At 47.1% G+C, this 18,663-nt stretch overlaps 1 protein-coding gene across 2 annotated transcripts in view; it reads left to right on the top strand.

The window, feature by feature from the left end:
* SHB (SH2 domain containing adaptor protein B) overlaps positions 1 to 18,663 on the top strand; it is a 134,319-nt gene that overhangs the window by 1,676 nt on the left and 113,980 nt on the right. The gene's annotated exons all lie outside the window — the stretch shown is intronic.

Below are 18,663 nucleotides of genomic sequence, written 5' to 3'. Positions count from 1 at the left end.
TACCCCGTCCCCCCATTCTGTGGATGGGAAACTGAGGTCCAGAGCTGGGAAGGGACTCGCCCGATATTACGCAGCACTCTTGGTGGCAGATCCGGACCGGCTGTCTTTAAACGTGCATCTGTAAATTCCTCTAAAAGCCCTGCCCTGCCCCACCCCTCGCGCCAGGTTGCCAAATCCGAGCGGCCTTTTGTACTGGAGCTGCACCGGGAACCCCCACGCGTGCTTTTCCGGTTGAAATGTGCTGCCTGCAGGATCTCTCCACTTCGACCGGTCAGTTGCTCCCGCCGTGCACAGAAGGGGGTCCGGTCAGTCAATCCTTCCGGCTAGAAGGAGACTCACCCCTCCACTCCTCACCTCTTCCTTATCCCACCCCACCCCCTACTGTACCGGGAATGTAGGGGATGAGTTTATGACAACCCCCCCCCCCCCCCACACACACACACATATTAGGCCATTTTGATCCCTCTCTTTGAAGCAAACCAGTTACAGCCAAACTGGGCCCCCACTCCTCCTCCTTCACACTCCTGTGACACCCTCCCTTCCCCATAAAATAATACTTGTTCTGCCTACTTATGGTGGAAGGCAGTGTTTTGATTATATCTGAGGCCCAGTGCCCTGCGATGTCTGTCAGGCTGACGTCCCTCTTGTTCTCCTCATCACCCCCACATTTTCCCAAAGGTAAACTTTTGCCCAGGCGTGGGCTGGGGAAGACTGATAGAGAGTCTGAGTTCCTTTTAGGACTGGATGTCCAGACAGAAGGGAGACAGGCTCCTACCTGCCAGCTGGTGCTAGGAAAGGGATCTTTTTGTTTTTCAAGCGGGAGGACTAAAGGGATCCCCCTCTTTTAATTTCTCTGCTTGGCTTCTCTCTGAGGCCCCAGGTCCTGAGAGTCTCCCCTCTCATCTGGGTCTGCTAAAGGGTGGGCAGTCAGTGGAGGATCCCACCTACCTCTGGGACCAGTTAGGGGGCACACTTCTGAAGCATGAACTCTGGGCTTCCTACAAGAAGCTGGGAGCCAGGTGGTTCCCCCAGGTGCTGCCTTGGAGGAGGGGGAGGTTTCTCTGGGAGCCTCCAGGATCAAAGGCTTACGGCTGATCTGTGAGGGAAACACCAAAGAGACTCTCTGCTGCCTTATGCATGGCTCAGGCTTGGCTAGGTGCTGGCTTGGGAGACTCTGAAGTTCCCGGGTATTATGGTTGGTTTGAGCAAGGCCCCACCAGTGAAGGTAGAGAGATTCCCAGTTAATGGTGCTGACCTTCTGTGTCCCCTGTGTTATTCCATGACCACCTCCCAGGCGGGCAAATCCTTCTCTCTCACTGCTTGTGGTTCTGCTGCTTGCTAAAGTTTTCTTTAATGGCTTTCAAAACTTTAGTAGGCATTTTTTTTCCTAATTACAATTAAGACTATTTCAAATACTGAGGGAGGGATAATGTGTTTTATAGCTGGAATGTCAAATGTGTTTAAGAGTTGGCTTCGTTCACCATCATGTTATTTTATGGGTCTTTTCTGTGCCCTCCTCTATTGGGTGCTGGAGCAGCCCCCCCTTGAATTTTATGGCCCAGGCTGCAGTGCTAATGATGAGTTCTGTGATGGGAGTGCTGTTACAGCAGGGGATGAAGTGGAGGTGGTCAGGGAGGGCCATTGTGGGGGAGGGGCGGTGACGATGGCTGGCTGCCGAGAGCTTGGCACTTTAGGGGATGCCTTTGTGGCTGGTATCGAGAGGTTAGAGTTGTGCAGGACCCCAGAGGGGCATCAGGGCCCAGGTTAGGAAGGACCTTGTAAGCTAAGCACAGTGAGGACCAGTGAAGGGATTTAGCTGCTAAGGGAGGTTAGCAGATTATTTTTTTTTTTATCTCTCTTCGCTGCATTTCACCTACTAGGTTGTGACTTTGAGACCTTTGATCTTTTAAGAAATTGTTCTGATCCAGAGACAGGAATCACAGCTACCAGATGTTCTTTTTAACCAGGAAGAGGGGAGGCAACCACAGAGGGCCACACTACACAGTGGTTCTCAAACCAGAACTTGCAGTGCTCTCTAAAACACTGATTCATCAAGCCTGCTGTGGGTCCTGAGAATGTGCATTTCTAACAGGTTCCCAGGTGATCTTTGCTGCTGATCCTGGTATCACACTTTTGAGGACCATTGATGTAAAGTGGCTTCTCCTTAACGCTCCCCCTGGGTCTTCTGATTGGAACTGCTTTGGGATGCAGAGACTCTAGATCCCCTCATCTCTGCCCTCTGTGTGGGGCTGTCTCCTCATCTGGGGCCACCACCCATTCCTGGTCAGGCAGTCAGATCGTGGCCTGGTTTTGGCATTATTTTCAGCCAGACAGCTTTTGGAAGCCCGGGCGTACTATAGATCACCCCTGAACACCTCGGAGCCTTCCTTCTGCCTCTCACACATGGATCCAGGAAAACCCACTTCTGGTACTCCATTTAATCTCAGGCCCAGCTTCCTTCTATCAGTTGTTGGGGATAGGACAAGAACCCATAAGGCTGTTGAATGCCTCCCCACCCCCCACCCTGTCTGCCAGGCCCTATGTTTGTTTTTAACATCAGGCCTCAGTTGGGAGTTACTGTGGTGTGAAGTAGAAGCTGTTGGTCCACAGATCCTCCTTTTCGGTGCCTCCTGTGCCACCTCCCACCACAGGGGTTCCACCTCTTGCCTCCCTCTGTACCAGAGCCTTTCTGTATCACACACTTAGGCGTTGTTTTATTCTCCCAGTGAGTTCTATAGTGTGTGCGCGCGCACACACACACACACACACACACACACACACCCCAAGCATCCAGTCTTGGGTGTTTTCCCTTTTAGAATCATGTGGAAGAGGGGAAGGAGTGACAGCTACAGAAGACTTGTCAGTAATTTCTAGCATAAGTCTCTGGAGGAGATTGTCATACACTGTCTTCATCATTTGTTTCCCCTGGGTTTGTCTTGGGGAATTTCTTGAGGTCTTTACCTAGGAGGCAGCTTTGAGCTGGATCTAGAGATGGAACTGGGATTTTCTGTGCAGGGGAAGAGGTGACTGCATCCTGCATCACTTCTGTGTCAGTGCTGTGTATACGTGTGTGTGTAAGTTTGCATATGTAAATGTGTGTGAGTATATATGTGTGTACCTGTTCATACAGAATCTCAGCATGGAGTATGTTCCTGAAAACCAAAGCTTTCTTGCAGAGGGCCTCCCTTAGTGAATGGGAGATGATGTCAAGTAGGCGGGAAGCTGAGTTTGGACCCCCTCAGGGAGTCCTTGAAACTGGTGAGCCAGGAAAGGGACAGACTCAGAGCTATGATTGAGCTGTCACAGTGGGGGATGGGGGTGGGGTGGGAGAGAATGGGATCAGAGTTAAGGGACAGTTATAGTCCAGGTAAGAGGCTGAGAGAACCTGAGCTTCCCGGAAAAGAAAATGAAACTTTAATAGATAGAAATATTATTCCTTCAGGTTGTCTTTATTAAAAACTAACAATGACAAAAGAAGCCAGTAACTTGGTAGATCTCCCTTTGTGCAGCCAAACAGGTCTCATCCCGTTATGTTTTCTGCTGAAGTCTTGTTTCTTTTATCATAATTAAGTAAATGTTTCCACCACAACTGAGAAAGTCAAGATGCATGATGACATCAGTTTCCCAAGTTTTAAATACATGCTAATGTGTACCAACACTTTATATTTTGTCAGCATCCACAGGGTTGAGTTAAATAACACGTTTTCTAAAGAATAATATCATGTCTAACCGTTTGTTTGTTTGTTTGTTTTTTGTTTTTAAGATTCAGCAAACAGTTTCTGAATGGCCTGCTAGACAAGGGATATTCAGAGAATAAATGGTGGTCAGCTTTCCAAGAAGGAAGCTTCTCAGTTTGCAGTTGAATACCAGCTTTGCAAAGGTCTAGTCTGGGAGACAAATACAGCTAGAGAGACCTGAGGAATGCCAAGACAGAAGTGTGTGCAAGGGACTGGTAGGGCCTCGAGTTATGGGAAGTCAAAGAGAGCTTTCAGGAGGAGGAGGAGGTGATATTTGAGCTGACTCTGGAAGAATGAGTGGGAATTTCCTAGGCCAGGAACTGCGGAGGAGGGCTGTCCATGAAGAAGGGACAGGACAGCTTGTGCCAGGGTCTGAAGGCTTGGGAAAGAATGGTTTAGAGGCTCAGCAGGGCAGGTATTATGGGGGATTGCAGAGGGGGTAAGAGCCACAAAGGGAAGAGGGTCTTTCATGTGCCTTGCTGGGGAGTTGCAACTTGTTTTTTGGGGCTTTTTCACACGAAATCATTGATGTGTGGCTTGACTGAAGCCAGAGTCAAACATAAGTTGTCAGTTTCCATTTTGGTTAACAAAAGGTAAGAGCCAAAGTTAGTGTCTGTGGTTTGGCTTGGGATATTCTTTTCTTTTTAATTTTTTTTAATGTTTATTTTTTATTTTATTTTTGAGAGAGAGAGATTGAGCATGAGCAGGGGAGTGCAGAGAGAGGGAGACACAGAATCTGAAGCAGGCTCCAGGCTTTGAATTGTCAGCCCAGAGCCTGACGTGGGGCTCAAACTCTAGAACCTGCAAGATCATGACCTGAGCCCAAGTTGGTCGCTTAACCGACTGAGCCACCCACGTGTCCTGAGATACTCTTTTCTTTGAAGTCCTGTCCCTTGAAAGTAGTGTGAGAGAGATGTTGCATATCAAACACATTTTTCTGCATTGAGTCCCCAGAAGAGAAATCTGTTCTCTAGGCTTTGTGCTGACCACTTAATTGGTCATTTAATCCTCACAATCACACTAGGAGAGGTTTAGATACTGTATCAGTTAGCTATTGCTGCATAACATATAACCCCAAACTCTGTGATTTTAAAAACTAGGGGTTAGAAACTTTTCTTAAAGGGCCAGAGGGTGGGTAATTTTAGGCTTGAAAGCCAGTCTCCATCACAACTGTTCAACTCTGCCCTTAGAGCTGGAAAGCAGCCATAGATGATATATAAATTAAAGGGCATAACTGTGTTTCAATAAAGTTTTGTTTACAAAAACAGGCAGCTGACCTATGGTCTGTAGTTTCCAACCCCTCCTTTAAATGATAAGCCTTTATTATTGTCCACAAGCCCACATGTCAACTGAATAGTTTTTCTGGTCTCAGCTGGGCTCATGTAGGCATCTGTGGTCCATTTGGGGTGGATGTGCAACCCTACTGATCCTTGCTGGTCTCTCTTACATGCTTGGGGTAGCTGGTTTAGGATGGTCTTGACTGAGACAGTCAGGCTCTGTTCCATGTGGTCTCTCATCCTCCAGCAGGCCAGCCTAGTTCCTATGATTGTGGCAGGGTTCTAAAAGAACAGAAGCCCATGAGGTTTCTTGAGGTTGGAAACTGGCACACTGTTCCTTCTACTACATTCAGTTGACCAAAGCAAATTACAATGCCAGCCAGGATTCAAGGAGAGAGGAGGAGGGTCACCTGGGTGGTTCAGTCAGTTAAACGTCCCACTTGGGCTCAAGTTGTGATCTCATGGTTCCTGGTTTTGAGCCCTGTGTCGGGCTCTGTGCTGACAGCTCAGAGCTTGTAGTTGCTCTGGATTCTGTGTCTCCTTTCTGTGCTCCTCTCCTGCTCATGCTCTTTCTCTGTCTCTCAAAAATAAATAAATGTTAAAAAAAATTTTTTTTAAACAGAGGAGAGAGGAGGATCTGCATAATCTCATGGCAAAGGGCAGGGATACAGGCAGTCCATTAACCGAGGCCTTCAATACTATCCATCTACCACAGGTAGTATTACCCTTATTTTATAGATAAAGAAACCGACGCCTCAAGGTTAATGACTTGCTTAATGTTACACAGCTACCAAGTGACAGAATCAGGATCACATCTGTGCAGTCTGAATTCCAAGTTTATATGCTATTTATCAATTTGTTGTATTATTTTCTGTGATTTAAATGGAGATAGTAGGGCTCTGATATTTACTGAAATGTGCGTCGTGTGTCTCCTCCTCCCTTCACTTAATGTTCCTCTTTCTCCCCTCTGCCCTAATTTCCACCCCATTCAGTCTGGGCTTTGGGGGTCCCCAGAAGAGACCCCAGAGCTGGCTTTTCTCTCTCCCTCCCGCATCTGCCCCCGAGGTCCATAAATGAGATGTTAATGAAGCCCTTGAATTATTTTATAGAGAAATTCTGTGCGCAGAGTTGGTGCTTCTCAAGGGACAGCTGCGCAAAACATGTGTCTTGTAACTGTCATGTCTTCTCAAATGAGAAACACCAAGCATTCCCTGCCTCCAAGGATTGGTGAAGCTGTATGTGCTGCTTGGGGGTGGGGGTGGGGGGAATAAATAAATACATAAAAATAACCAAAAATCTAATGGTACATTGAACTTATCAAAAAGGAACCTAAGTTTCCTTAAAGGAGATCAGGTGACCATCCCCTAATCTGACAATCTCGGAACAGGACTGATTTCCCCCAACTTAACCCCCTAAGACTTGACCTCATCCTCTCCCCGCCCCCAAAACATTCTGACCCATAAAATAGACGTTAAAGGGCAAATTTGAAACAGGTGTGGCTTCCTCTGGTCATTTAGCAAAGCTCAACTCGCCTGTGTCAAGCGCTCCCTGGGCAGTTTATCTTGGGCTGACTTTTAGATCTTGTGCTGAGACAGCCAAGAGGTAGTGGCCTGTGGGAGAAGGGGGAGGTCAGGCTTGGCCCTAAAAAATAAATTGGGATGTATAACTTTGAAGCAGAGAGCTGGGATGTTGGCTGGCCGATGGCAGCACCTGTTGGCATTCTGAGCGGTGGTGGTGGGTTTCCTGCTGGATGGAGACAGGATGCAGTGGTCTCTACCATCCTGACTTCATGACTTCTGTTTGGCCTGTGTTGCCATATGCAGGCCACTGTCAGGAGCTGTGTGGATACAGGGATGAACCAGGGGGTATGTAGTGCCTACCCATAAGGAGTTTATTGGTGAGGACACAGGAACCAGGTGAGAATACAGATTTATGTGGCGGAATTTATCAATAAAGTGGTATGGGTGAGCTGAGAGCCATTCTGGCACAGAGGCTATTCTGGGCAGAACCTTGATTCCTTGGAGGTGAAGGTAGCACCTTCTGAGAAGAAGAAGCACCTTCTGAGGTAGGTGCTACTGTCCTTCCCATTTTACATATGAGAAAACTGAGGGCCAGAGCTGTTAAATAACTTGTCTGAGGTCCTACCACCAGTAAGTGGCAGAGATGAGATTTGAAACTGGATCCAGAGTCTTTGTCTTTGGCCACTGTGCCATACCCCCTCAGGCTGCGCAGTCTCATGCCTGAATTTCCTCTGCCTTATTTGTGGCTAGACTTTATAAAAAGCCCCTCTGTTAGCCTTGTAGGAGCAATTGATTCCTACATCTATGTAAGTATTCCATAACTTAAGAGCACTTGCATACCTGTAGTTAATTTGCTTTGTAGAGTCAGTCTGTAAGGAAAATGCTATAACCCCCATTTTACAGATGGAGAAACTGAGGCTCTGGGGAGGTGTGGAGGTACTTCACAGCAGGTACTGGCTTGAGTCAGTGGCCAGGCTATGGACCTTCTGTTCTGAGCCCAGTGCCCTTTGTGCTGTGGGTGTGGAAGTGGTTTGGCCAAAGCTCCAGTCCACAGGAAGGGTGACAGCCTGATTGATTTCCGGTTCTTTCCATGTTTTGATTCTGAAATACTTTACTGAGACCATTAAGGAGCATCGACAGAGGACCTTGCTTCCACAATGGAATTTTCCTTCTCTTCCTGTTTGGTATTTTCCAGTAATATTTCTATTAATGTTTCACTTTCAGAGGCACTAGCTTCCTGAGAGTTTTTCGCTTTCTCAACTGCTGAGCCAGGAAGAATTGAATTTTCCTCTAAGTCATTCAGTTCCTTTCCATTTTCTCCAAGGGGAGCGCTCTCTGGATTTCCCATTATGCTGTAGAGGAAGGATCTTGGAGGTGGGTCCAAGGGATGGAGAGAGAATTAGTCAAGGCCTTGGGGAATGACTCACACCCTGTGTTTTCCAAGCAGGACTTAAGAGTAATGGTCAAAAAGGGGCTCCCCAAGGTCCACAAGGGGAGAAGTAACTTGACAGGTGGGTGGGGGGAAGTGGATATCACTGGCCCACTGCTGGGCCTTCACTTACAGGCTGGACCTCCAGTCCTCAGCTGGACCATGAGAGCTTATATCAAGACTTTTCTCCCCATTCATTCGTTCAACAGATATTGTTGACCACTGCTTATGTGCTGGGGATTGTTCTATTGAGGTACTGGGGATAAAGTGGTGAACAATACAGATAAAAATGTGTGCTCCCTGGGGTACCTGTCTGGCTCAGTCAGTAGAGCACGTCTCTTGATCCAGGATTGTAAGTTTGAGCTCTACATTGTGCAAAGCATTTACTGGAAAATGAATGAATGAATGAATGAATGAATGAATAATAAAATCTAAAAAAAAAGTTTGTGCTCCCCTGAGTTTGCTCCCTCATGAGAGGAGTCAAGCAAATACAGTGTGTTGGGTGGAGAGTGTGAAAGGTAAAGCAGGTTAAAGAGGCTAGGGTGGGCCAGAGTTTGAGATATGGTGCAGTTTTAGATGAGTTCTCAGCTGTGCTGAGGATGTGAAGGCAGGATTCCCATGGTTTCAAGGGCAGGGCATTCCGCACAGAAAGAGCAGTCAGGGCAGGAGCCCAAGTCAGGAGCAGGACCGGGGGCATTCAGGGAAATGAGCATGACTGGGTGGGAGAGGTGGGCTGGGGAGGTGGGGAAAAGTGGGCCAGGGAGACTGAGTATGGTGTGCCTTGGGGGCACTGGAAAGGTCTCTCAGTTTAAGTCTGAATGAGACCGTGAGACAGGGAGTGGAGGGTTCTGAGCAGAGGAATGATGGGCTCTGACTTGGGTTTTGAGAGGATCACTCTGGCTGCCTAGTGGGGAACAGCCTGGAGCGGGGTGAGCAGGAGGCCAGCTGGGGCACCTGCGAATGTTGGATCAGGGGTGCTAGTGGTGGGTGAGGAGAAGACACCGCGCTCAGGACACATCCATAAGGTAGAGCTGCAGGATTTCCTGACAGATGAATGCCACGTGAGGTATGAGGGGCAGGAGAGTCAAGGGTGACCCTGAAGTTCTGGCCTGAGCAATAGGGAGGATACCAGAGGACAGTCATAGTTAAGCCTTGATGGGCTTGACCCAGCGGCCCAGTCCTGAGGCTTAAAGCAGGACACATTCTGCCTCCCAGGGTTCCTGAGAACCTGGAGGAGGCACGGGTGACCTCCGGTCCATCCCGGCTGGGGAAAAACACCCTATATGGGAGGTGGGTTTGGAGGAAGGTGCAGATGGGACATCCCAGACAGAAGGCATCCTGTCCACAGTGGTTGAGATCAGAAGGGGAGTGCTGCTGGGTGCATACAGGTGTGGCCAGAGCCTGGGACTCGCCTTGGTGTGACTGCCGGTGATGGAGGAAGGTGGCAGGAGTTGTGTGTAAAGGGCCTTACCTGCCACTGGTCTGAAATGGCCCCAATTCTCCAAATTCAAAAGAAGCAACTTGCTGTGTTGCATGCCTGAGCCGGACACTACAGAAGGGCAAAGATGAGTGCCATGGTTATGTCTCCAGGGACAGGGCTGGAGCCTGCCTGCTTTGCTGAGCAGAGCATTTCATTGCTGAGCATTTGTGATTGTTGGGAAAATTCCCCCTTCTATGGGGCCCAGCAGTACGTGGGCCACAGGGAGGAGGCAAACAGAAGTAGGAGGAATGGGGCTTTCCTGGTTTCTCCAGGCCATGACTACATTCTGAAAATGAAAGTGACTAGAAAGTTCTTTACAGTGAAGCTTCACTTTTTTTTGGATGTGCACTCCCAGAAAGCCAGACAGCCCCATAATCCGTCTGGTGCATTCCAAAGCCACGCATGTGATTTGGAGCCTGCGTGGCATTTGTGGAATGGTGCAGCCTCTACCTGCTCCTCTGTGGGGGCGGTTGTGAGTTGGCAGTGTGCTGAGGCAGTTCCTTAGAACCACAAGCTTGGATTTTTAAATATGTTTCAAGGTTTATATCTGTGAACTTTTTCTCCCCCTTTTAACAAAACTAAGACAAGTTTGGTGTAGAAAATGCAGATAAGCAAAACTAGCAAAACTAACAAATTCTATAATTCAAAGAAATCATCATTAGCATTTCACTATTTTTCAATTAGCCATTTTTTCAACGCATCTATCTATACATTTTTCCCAGCACAAAAATTAAGTAATATTGTACGTATTTATTTTCTTTTTGTTTAGAGACATGGAAAGATGTCTCCATTATCTTAAACATTAAACAACAGTAATTGAATATCTATATCATATTCAGTTAGGCTTTCCATAGTCTTCCCTAATTTAACAGTGCTCTAACAACCATCTTTGTAACAGAATTCTTAGCTTAAGTCTCTGAAGGTTTCCCTGGGACTGAGTCCCAGAAGGAGGATTGTTGGGTAAGAAGGGGAAAATTTTGATATGTGCTTTCAAATTGTATCCTAGAAAGATTTCACACATTTACGCCTGTTTTACTCTAATCCAATTTAGTTTCATTTGTAATTTCTTGGGTTACTGGTGTCCATGTGCTTTGACCATTTATGTTTCTTTTCTAAAAGTGTATACTTATATCTTCTGTCTGTCCTTTCTACGGTAGGGTTTATAGGTTTGTTTTGTTTTGTTTTGTTTTTTGTTTTTTTTTGAGAGAGAGAGAGGGAGGGCAGAGAGAGAAGGAGATAGAATCCCAAGCAGGCTCTGGTGGTGTCAGCATAGAGCCCAACCCAGGGCTTGGACCCACAAACTGTGAGATCATGACCTGAGTCAAAATCAAGAGTAAGTCGCTTAACCAACTGAGCCACCCAGATGTCCCTGTGGGGTTTAGGTTTATCTTTTTATTGATTTGTAAGAGCTCTTTGTGGATTAAGGATGGCAGCCCCTTACCTGCCATTTGAGTTGCGGAATAGTTTTTATTTACAGATTTATAATTTGTGTTTCAGTTCTGTTTGGTGATTGCTGTTGCTTACACCGAATCGTTTTCTGTTATTAAATAACTCCCAGTGGTCTTCATGATTTCTGGAGTATGCTGCTTAGAAAAGTCTTCCTTACTCCAATGTTAATCTGTATTTTCTTCTAATAGTTTGATTTTTTTTTTAACATTGAAATCTTAATCCATCTGGAGTTTGATTTCAGGGTATGAGGTAGGGTTTTAATTTTGTTTTTCTGAATGACCAGTCTGTGTCGGGGCATCTTCTCGTTTCTTGCTCTGTGATCTGTATTTCTTCAGGTGCCTTTTTAGGCTTAAATATTTTGACTGTCTCGCCGTGACTGAGTTTAGGTCTTATCAGCCTATTATGATAATGATGATTTCGCCTTGTCTTCATAAAAATGACACCTTGTGTCTGCAGGTACCCATGTGCTTATTACACATTCAATTTCTGACACCTGAGGGAAGTAACTGGGTATTAGCGCTTTGTCTTTGGATGCCAGGTGTGACACTGTGGGCGGGATAAAGCCAAGAAAGCCTCAACCCACCTCTGGTGGAGTCGGCATCCCCATCCAGGATCAGGGGACTGGATGTTTGTATATATTTGGGGTGACCACATTCTGTGTTCTGCCCTACCTGTGGGGCCTTATCTGGGTGTGTCTGCTTCAGCTTTCATATGATGACTTGTGGAGAAAGGGATGCAACATTCAGTCATCAGTGCAGCGACCATTTTTTAGATACCTACCATGTTCCAGCACTAAGCTAAGCCCTGTGGATATTCAGAGATGAGTAAGCCCCGTTCTCATCCTCAAAGCCCAGGAGGGGTATTGGAAAGGCCCAGGGCTCTCTCCAATGCAAGACAGAGTTCAGTGCCAGGATAGAGAGACAGGTGTAATGACTGAGTGGGGAGGAGAAGCATTGGAGCCCAAGGTGGGCACAGGCAGTAGTGGAGCTCTCTGTGGGTAAAAGAGCTCAGACTTGGGGCATGGCTAAGACTTGAAGGTGTGGCATATGAAGACTACAGTATTTTGGTCACTTGGCTGTTTTTCACACCCACCAAAGTCCAGCTCAAGTGATACGACTTCACAGAGTTCTCCCCTCATCCCCAACCTTTCCTGTCCTCCTTAGCCCAGGTGTCCTGTGTCTTAATCAGCAAGAGACCCTTTCTGAACCCCTGCTGCATGTTCCTCTTTCTCTGGCTCAGGCTGTGTCAGGATAATCCATCTTGTAGTGTCCGCTGTGAGGTTTGTGACATTAATGAATTGGTGTTGATGGCGCAAATTAAGTCCGGGAGTATTCACCGGGAATAAACCAAGAAAAAAATGCAGATTTTTGAACACTGAAGAACATTTTTATGGTCCTAAGAGGCTGAGGGTATCTACCTAGTTCATTATATTGTGTGTTACATCGCATCACTGAACACTAGACCAGCCCTCATAACACATTAGAATCACCTGGGGAGCATTTTTGAAAATTTTCAGTTCCCCACACTAACTACCATCATGGCTCCCTGGGCATCAGTATTTTGGGAAGCTCCCCAGATATTCTGATGCATGGCCAAGGTTGAAAGCTGCAGTCCTGGACCTTAGTTTAGAATTCCAGGGGAGCCTGGGGATCGCTCAGTCCAACCCTTCGGCATCCATGCCTAAAAACCTCCAGTGATGAAGGGATTCATCACTTCCCAGGCCACATAACTTACCCACTCCTTTGCACAGCTGGGCTTGAAAGGTTTTCGTTTTTGGGGTTTTGTTTGTTTTTTTTTTTTTTCTGTTCCCTCCAGCTTAGCACAGATTTGTTGAGTACTTGGTGTTACAGGAGCTCTGCTGGCTGACTTATTTCTCTCTGTAGACTCTACTGTTGTAGTTGGACTCCTTGAGGTCAAGTAGAACCAGTCTAACCTTACTTCTTCTACATGATGACCCTCAGATGTGTGAGACCCTCAGATGTGTGATCATATCTTCAAAGGCAGAGGGAAGCTGCAAGTTGTAACAGTTCCCCATAGAGCCAGGTTCCCAGCCAGGACACCCACTGCTAAGGGCAAGTACCTTCCAGTATTACAAGTGTGGAGGGCACTGATGGACCCCAAGTCCAGGACATTCCTGGACAGGAAGTGGCAGGCTAAACCAGGTCCTGAGTGGGTGGCCTGAGGTTAGCGCTGAGGAGTGAACAGTGCCAGTGCATGACCCAATGGGGAGCAAGGTTGGATTATCAGGTGGATTTGGGGGGTCCAAAGCAAAGAGTAGAGCAGCAGTTAGGAGTAGCTTCCAGGGGAGCAGGTGGGATCTTGCCACCCAGGACCTCAGTCCCAAACAGGTAGAAGTAGAGCAGAAATTGCCCAGATGAGAGCGGCATTGTGTAGGAGGCTAGGCATTCTCTGTCCTGGTTCTTCGTCCTTTGTGGGGGGTAGCCAGCAAGGCCACGAACCACAGGTGCCCAGAGCTATTGATTTAAACACTGTGAAACCCTAATGGTGTCCAACCGTGGTGGTGTGAAATGAGTACCAGCTTTGGGGTCAGAAGTCTGGATTCAAGTCCTGGCCCTGATGCTTGAAAGCTTAGTAACTTGGGACAAGTGATTAACTTCCAGGCCTGGAATGCTGCATCTGTCCTAATGTGGGTTTAACAGTAATAGATGGCGTTTCCTGACTGCTCACTCCATGCCTTGCAGCTATGTAACACTTTCCATGTATGATCCTCATGGCAGGTCTTTGATGTGGTCCTATTAGAATCCCCTTTTTTAATGTGAAACATTTTGGAGATGAGGTCCAGGGGCAGTACACAGGTCATTGTGAGGCTTTAATAAAATCATTTGTTTAAATGGCTGTGCACAATGTCTGGCATGTAGGAAGAGCTTTATGAATGTTTTCGTATTCTTTTGGCCACAGTCTATCCTAGGCCTCAGCCTGGAACTCTGGGCTTCCTATAGTCACAGTCAAGCCAGTGGAGCTGCCCTGTCTAGCTTGGTAAAGGCATCCTCAAAAAGTAGGCCTGTCCTTATTTTGATGGTCAGTTTGTATTGATCCATGATACCTTGCAGTGGGAGAGTAAAAGTAAAAACTATTCCTGGGTCATCATCCTGTTCCAAGTTCTTTATATAGATTAATTCACTGAAGTCCACAACACTCCCTAGGAGGTAAATTCTATTAAAAGTCCCATTTTACAAATGGGGAAACTGAGGCAAACAGGGCTTTGTTGTTTGTTTTGTTTTTAGTACCTTGTCATAGATGATGCAGCTACTAAGAGCTGCAGATGGGGGGCCCCACGCAGTTAGTCTAGCTTCTGTCTACCCTTAATCTCTGTGCTAATAGCTATAGGGCACATTGACAGAGGTCATAGTTCTATATCACCTGGTGGTCTCAAAACCATGATGCCAAAGTCATTTACAAACCAGAGAGTTGATAAAGCTTCTGGTTTGGACCAGGTACTCTCTATGTGTTCTCAGGATAATGCTGCTGAAGGAGAATTCAGAAGGCTTCATGGAGGAGGTGGCACAGAACTGGGCCTTCTTGGAAAGGGAGCATTTGGGTATTTGGACACTGGTGGGTGTGAGGAGGGCATCAGGGGTGGGGGGCACTGTGAGCAGTCTCAAGTGATGGAGGGAGAGGCAGTGAGAAGGTGCAAGGGGAAAGACGCCAGAATGGGAGCCAAGGCCAGGTGTCGGAAGTCCTGAGGGCCAGACCACAGAGTGTGCTCTTTATTCTATAATGGGAAGTGGTAGAGCCAGGGGGTAACAAGGTCAGATCTGTGCTTTAGGAAAACCAGTCTGTGTGCCGCTTAAGAGGACTGGTTAGAGAGGGTGGGAAGGGGGAGACCTAAGCGGAGCTAAGAGGTGGGGACCCCAGTTAGGAGACCTCAGATGCCTCAGGCAGAGGGAGAAGGGCCTAACCCCAGTCTGGATCCTCAGGCTGTAAAATACCGTGACTGACTACTCAGGCAGCTTGTGATGACACCGGTCAATGGAGGAAAATTGAGCACTTGTCAAGCACAGGTTTGCCTGGATCACCTCATCAGTAGCCGAGATGCCTTGTGTGTGAGAGTTTGTGAGTTACCCGGTCCACCGGGGCCTTTGTCCGCGTTCTGTCCGTCAGACACATCTTGTGCCAGGGATTCCTCCTGGGCCTGGGCTGGGAATGGAGGTACATCTCCACGTGTGGTCCTGCCAGTGGGAGAGTCGGACCAGAGGTCTTGTGTGAGTCCGACGGCACCTCAGCTGGTTGTTGCTGCAGAAACGCAGAGCAGGCAAGGGCAGAGCCACCACACGGGCAGCCTATCCCTGAGGGAAGCTGTGCAGGTGGTGGAGATGGGGGAGGGGGCAGTGTTTGTTCTTGGGGGCCGCAGAGCTAGTCCCCCGGTCTTGGACCGAGGCTCACTCTGCCATCGGGTGGCGGCACCTCACAGAGTTGGACGTTGGGGCTATCCATAGAAGGTAGAAGGAAGTCATGGTAAAGCTGTGAGTGGTGTAGCTGGAGCCTTCAGAAGAAGGGAATGCACAAGGGAGAGGAGAACGCTGGGGCTCTGTCCAGTGCCAGAATGCTGACCTTTAGAGGACGTCCTCTGCAGGGAGAAGCTCTTTGAGAAGCAGTGAGCACTCAGGAGCCATCAGGTCCCCAGAGGGGAAGAAACATTAGCCTTGATGAAGATGTTTGCTGGGCTCCATCCAAGGATCCCCTGAGGATCACCAACCAATTCCTTCCGCATTCAATACTGGATCAGAGAGGCCCCTCTGGCCAGCAGAACATTCTTTCTGAGCCCAGAAGAGATACTTTGTAAATAAATATCCAGGAATAATGTGCCATCAGTCCAGCTCAGGGGGTTCCTGCTGCATGCATGGGGCACACATTCGGGGAATTCAACTGTCAGTCAACTCCTGCTTGCTGAGCTTCTGTGGGGCTCGGGATCCATCTGAAAGCCATCTGTGGTGTGACTGCCAAGTGACAAGATGGTGGGAATTGGTGTCATCACTTCCTAGTCCCCCACAGGATGGCTGAGAACATTGTTGAGGCTCAGATCACACACACACACACACACACACACACACACACAGGCCTTGGGCCTGAATGTTGTCAAAGTGCAGACACCAAACCCAAACTTGCTACTGGGGTCTTGCCTTCCTTCCCCTTGTCCCACCCCATCCTGATTTTTGTCTGCACTCTTGTTCTGATTCTTTATCACCCACACACTAGGACAGAAGTGGGCCTCATCTTGAAAAAGCTGAGGAACTTATCTCTATCCTTTATTTTGAGAAGGCCTTAAAGATGATTAGACATGAAGCCTCCAGAGGAAGCAGAAATTGCTGAATGTGACAGCTCGCAGAGGGATGCTGATTAAGCAGCTTGGAAGTAAGAAGCTGTAGTCAATGGATAGGGGTGAGGGCTCATTCTTGATTTTTTTTTTTTTTTTTTTTGTACGATTCAATTCCTCTCTTCTTAAATTAGAAATGCCCTTTTTACACCTGTCTGATCCTTTGGGGAATGGTAATCCCAGAAAATCTCGTAACCCTTTGCTCTTGATGGTTTCTTCTGGTTTTACCTATTTCTCCACAACCTCATAAGCACTTCACAGTATTGGATTCTGTCAAGTTCAATGGCTCAAGGTTTTGTTTGCACTCAAACATTCCTTACTCTGAGAGTAAATTTCAGTTTTACACTTACAATTCAGAGTCATTTTATTTTGGACATTTCTGATGGCCACCTTATAGTTATGGATGGGAAAGGGACTTTAGATCTGTAAAGGGTACTGAAACAAAACAAGAAGTTTATATGTTCCTATCTTCCCCCAAACTTTTTGTTTAAAAAATTCAAAAAGGGAAATCAGGGCTTCCCTTGAAGGAAGAAGCCAGGCTTCCTTAGATCTGTGTATTTGAATTTCAAAGGCTTGTTTGAATGTGAAAACTAAGGACATCTTGCCTTCACAGTCTAAAAATCAGAGACTACTGAGTTAGATTATCATTATAAAGTTTATTCCTATAGTCATTAGGGGCATGACCTGTTCTACTCTTTAGTTCTTTAGTGGTAAACGAGAATTGTCCCCATTGCTGCATTGGTCCATGACTGGATGGTCAAAACATTGACAAACATTCACAAGTGGATCCAAAATCATAGGGTATGTCTTGGGGATTTGTACCAAGCCGTGTGTGTTGCAGATTCATGCATTGATTTTAGAATAGCCACATGGTACCTGTTCAAACGCTGGCCTAGGGGCCTGTGAGAGAAGCAGTATAGGACAGTGAAGGAGCACTGCTCAGGCTTAGTCTGGATTCGGAATTGAGGGTCTGTGATTTTGGGCAAGTTGCTTGACCTCTCTGAGCCTGTCTTCCCATCTTTAAAATGAGAGTGCTCATCCCTATCATGAGGTCAGCCGTTGAGGCTGCTGTGAAAAGACTTAATAAATTAAAGTTACCCTAGAAGTGTTGTACACTTGGTTCCAGGTCAGAAAGAGTAACAGCAGACAGTGAGGGAACAAGACAGAGAAGCTGAAAAGTTGCTGCTCCATGACCTAGTGTGTGCCCTGATAGGAATTTATCCTGAGGATAGAGTGAAGAGAGTCACAGTGACTTAGTTACCAGTAACCGACAGCAATTGGGAAAATGAAAAACTGGAAATCCCCTAAATACCCAAGCATGAGAAATGTCTAGCATGTGCCACATGCTAGGGGAGAGGGCCACAGCCAGCCAAAGTGGAGTTGAGTGACTCAACTGCAGAATAGTCAAGAGGGGAAGGGGTTAGATATAAAAAGCTAAATATTTGTATTCTCCCCCCTACCCCATTCCTACATACCTATGTAGGAAAAAAGCTGTAAGTAAATAGATCCAAATGTGAACAATGGTTGTCACTGGAAGATTGGGTATTTTTTCAGATTTTAAAAACAAACATTATTTAATGGCAGAGATACTTTTTTTTTTGTTTGTTTTTTGTTTTTTTTTTTTTACAAGCTAATGATATCTCAAGTGCAGAGGAGAATGAGAAGGTAAGCCAATGCAGGCTCTCTGCCTCTCAGCCCTGCCATCTGAATGAGTTGTTGAACTTCAAAGCCAGGGCTGAGAGTGTCTCATTGTGTTGGAATGTGGGCAATGAGGATCACAGGAAGTGGTGACAAGCCCTTTGTTATATAAGCTCACCAGGCTTGCTCGGTGCCAGCTCTGGCCCTTGGTGCTCCATCAGGGGCATCATCTGTCTGTGTCCGTGGTCACAACCTGAGCCTCGGCAGGGACCTATATTATCGGAACTGTGCTGCCAGGCACAGGAAGCCACAACTGCACACCCTCTCTCCTTTAACTGCCGGTGGTGCATTGGGCTGTTATTCCACGAAAGGAGAAAGGCCATTGTGGAGGGATTTACTGGCTTTATTCCCGACCTGGAAAGGTATGGGGATTTTCCCTTACCCCTTTGGAAGGAATATATCCTGGCTGCCTCTAAAAGCCCAAACAACCTGCTTTTCATCTGCTTCTGTTTCTCTGTTCCTATTTGTGTGTGCTGTGTTTACAACTGTGGTCGGCTGAAGGAGTTAGCTGGGAGAGGGGACTGTTCCCTTGGGCTGGGAATGTTGCTGCTCCAAAGGCAGATTGCAGTTTTTCCCCTCTGTTAACTTCCCTGTAGGAGGCAGGCAGAAGCGGGCCTTGCACATGACAGGTGCCCAGTGAAGCCTTGCAGTATTGAGGAGTTTCCTGTATGGAAGGGTGTCTGTGTGTATGTGCTTGTGGGTAAGAATCGTAGAATATTGCAACGAGAAAATATCTTG

Source organism: Panthera leo, chromosome D4, assembly GCF_018350215.1.
Source record: "Panthera leo isolate Ple1 chromosome D4, P.leo_Ple1_pat1.1, whole genome shotgun sequence".
Lineage (NCBI taxonomy): Eukaryota > Metazoa > Chordata > Mammalia > Carnivora > Felidae > Panthera > Panthera leo.
The sequence above is the reverse complement of the archived record's forward strand: the minus strand, read 5'-3'. Positions and strand labels throughout refer to the sequence as shown.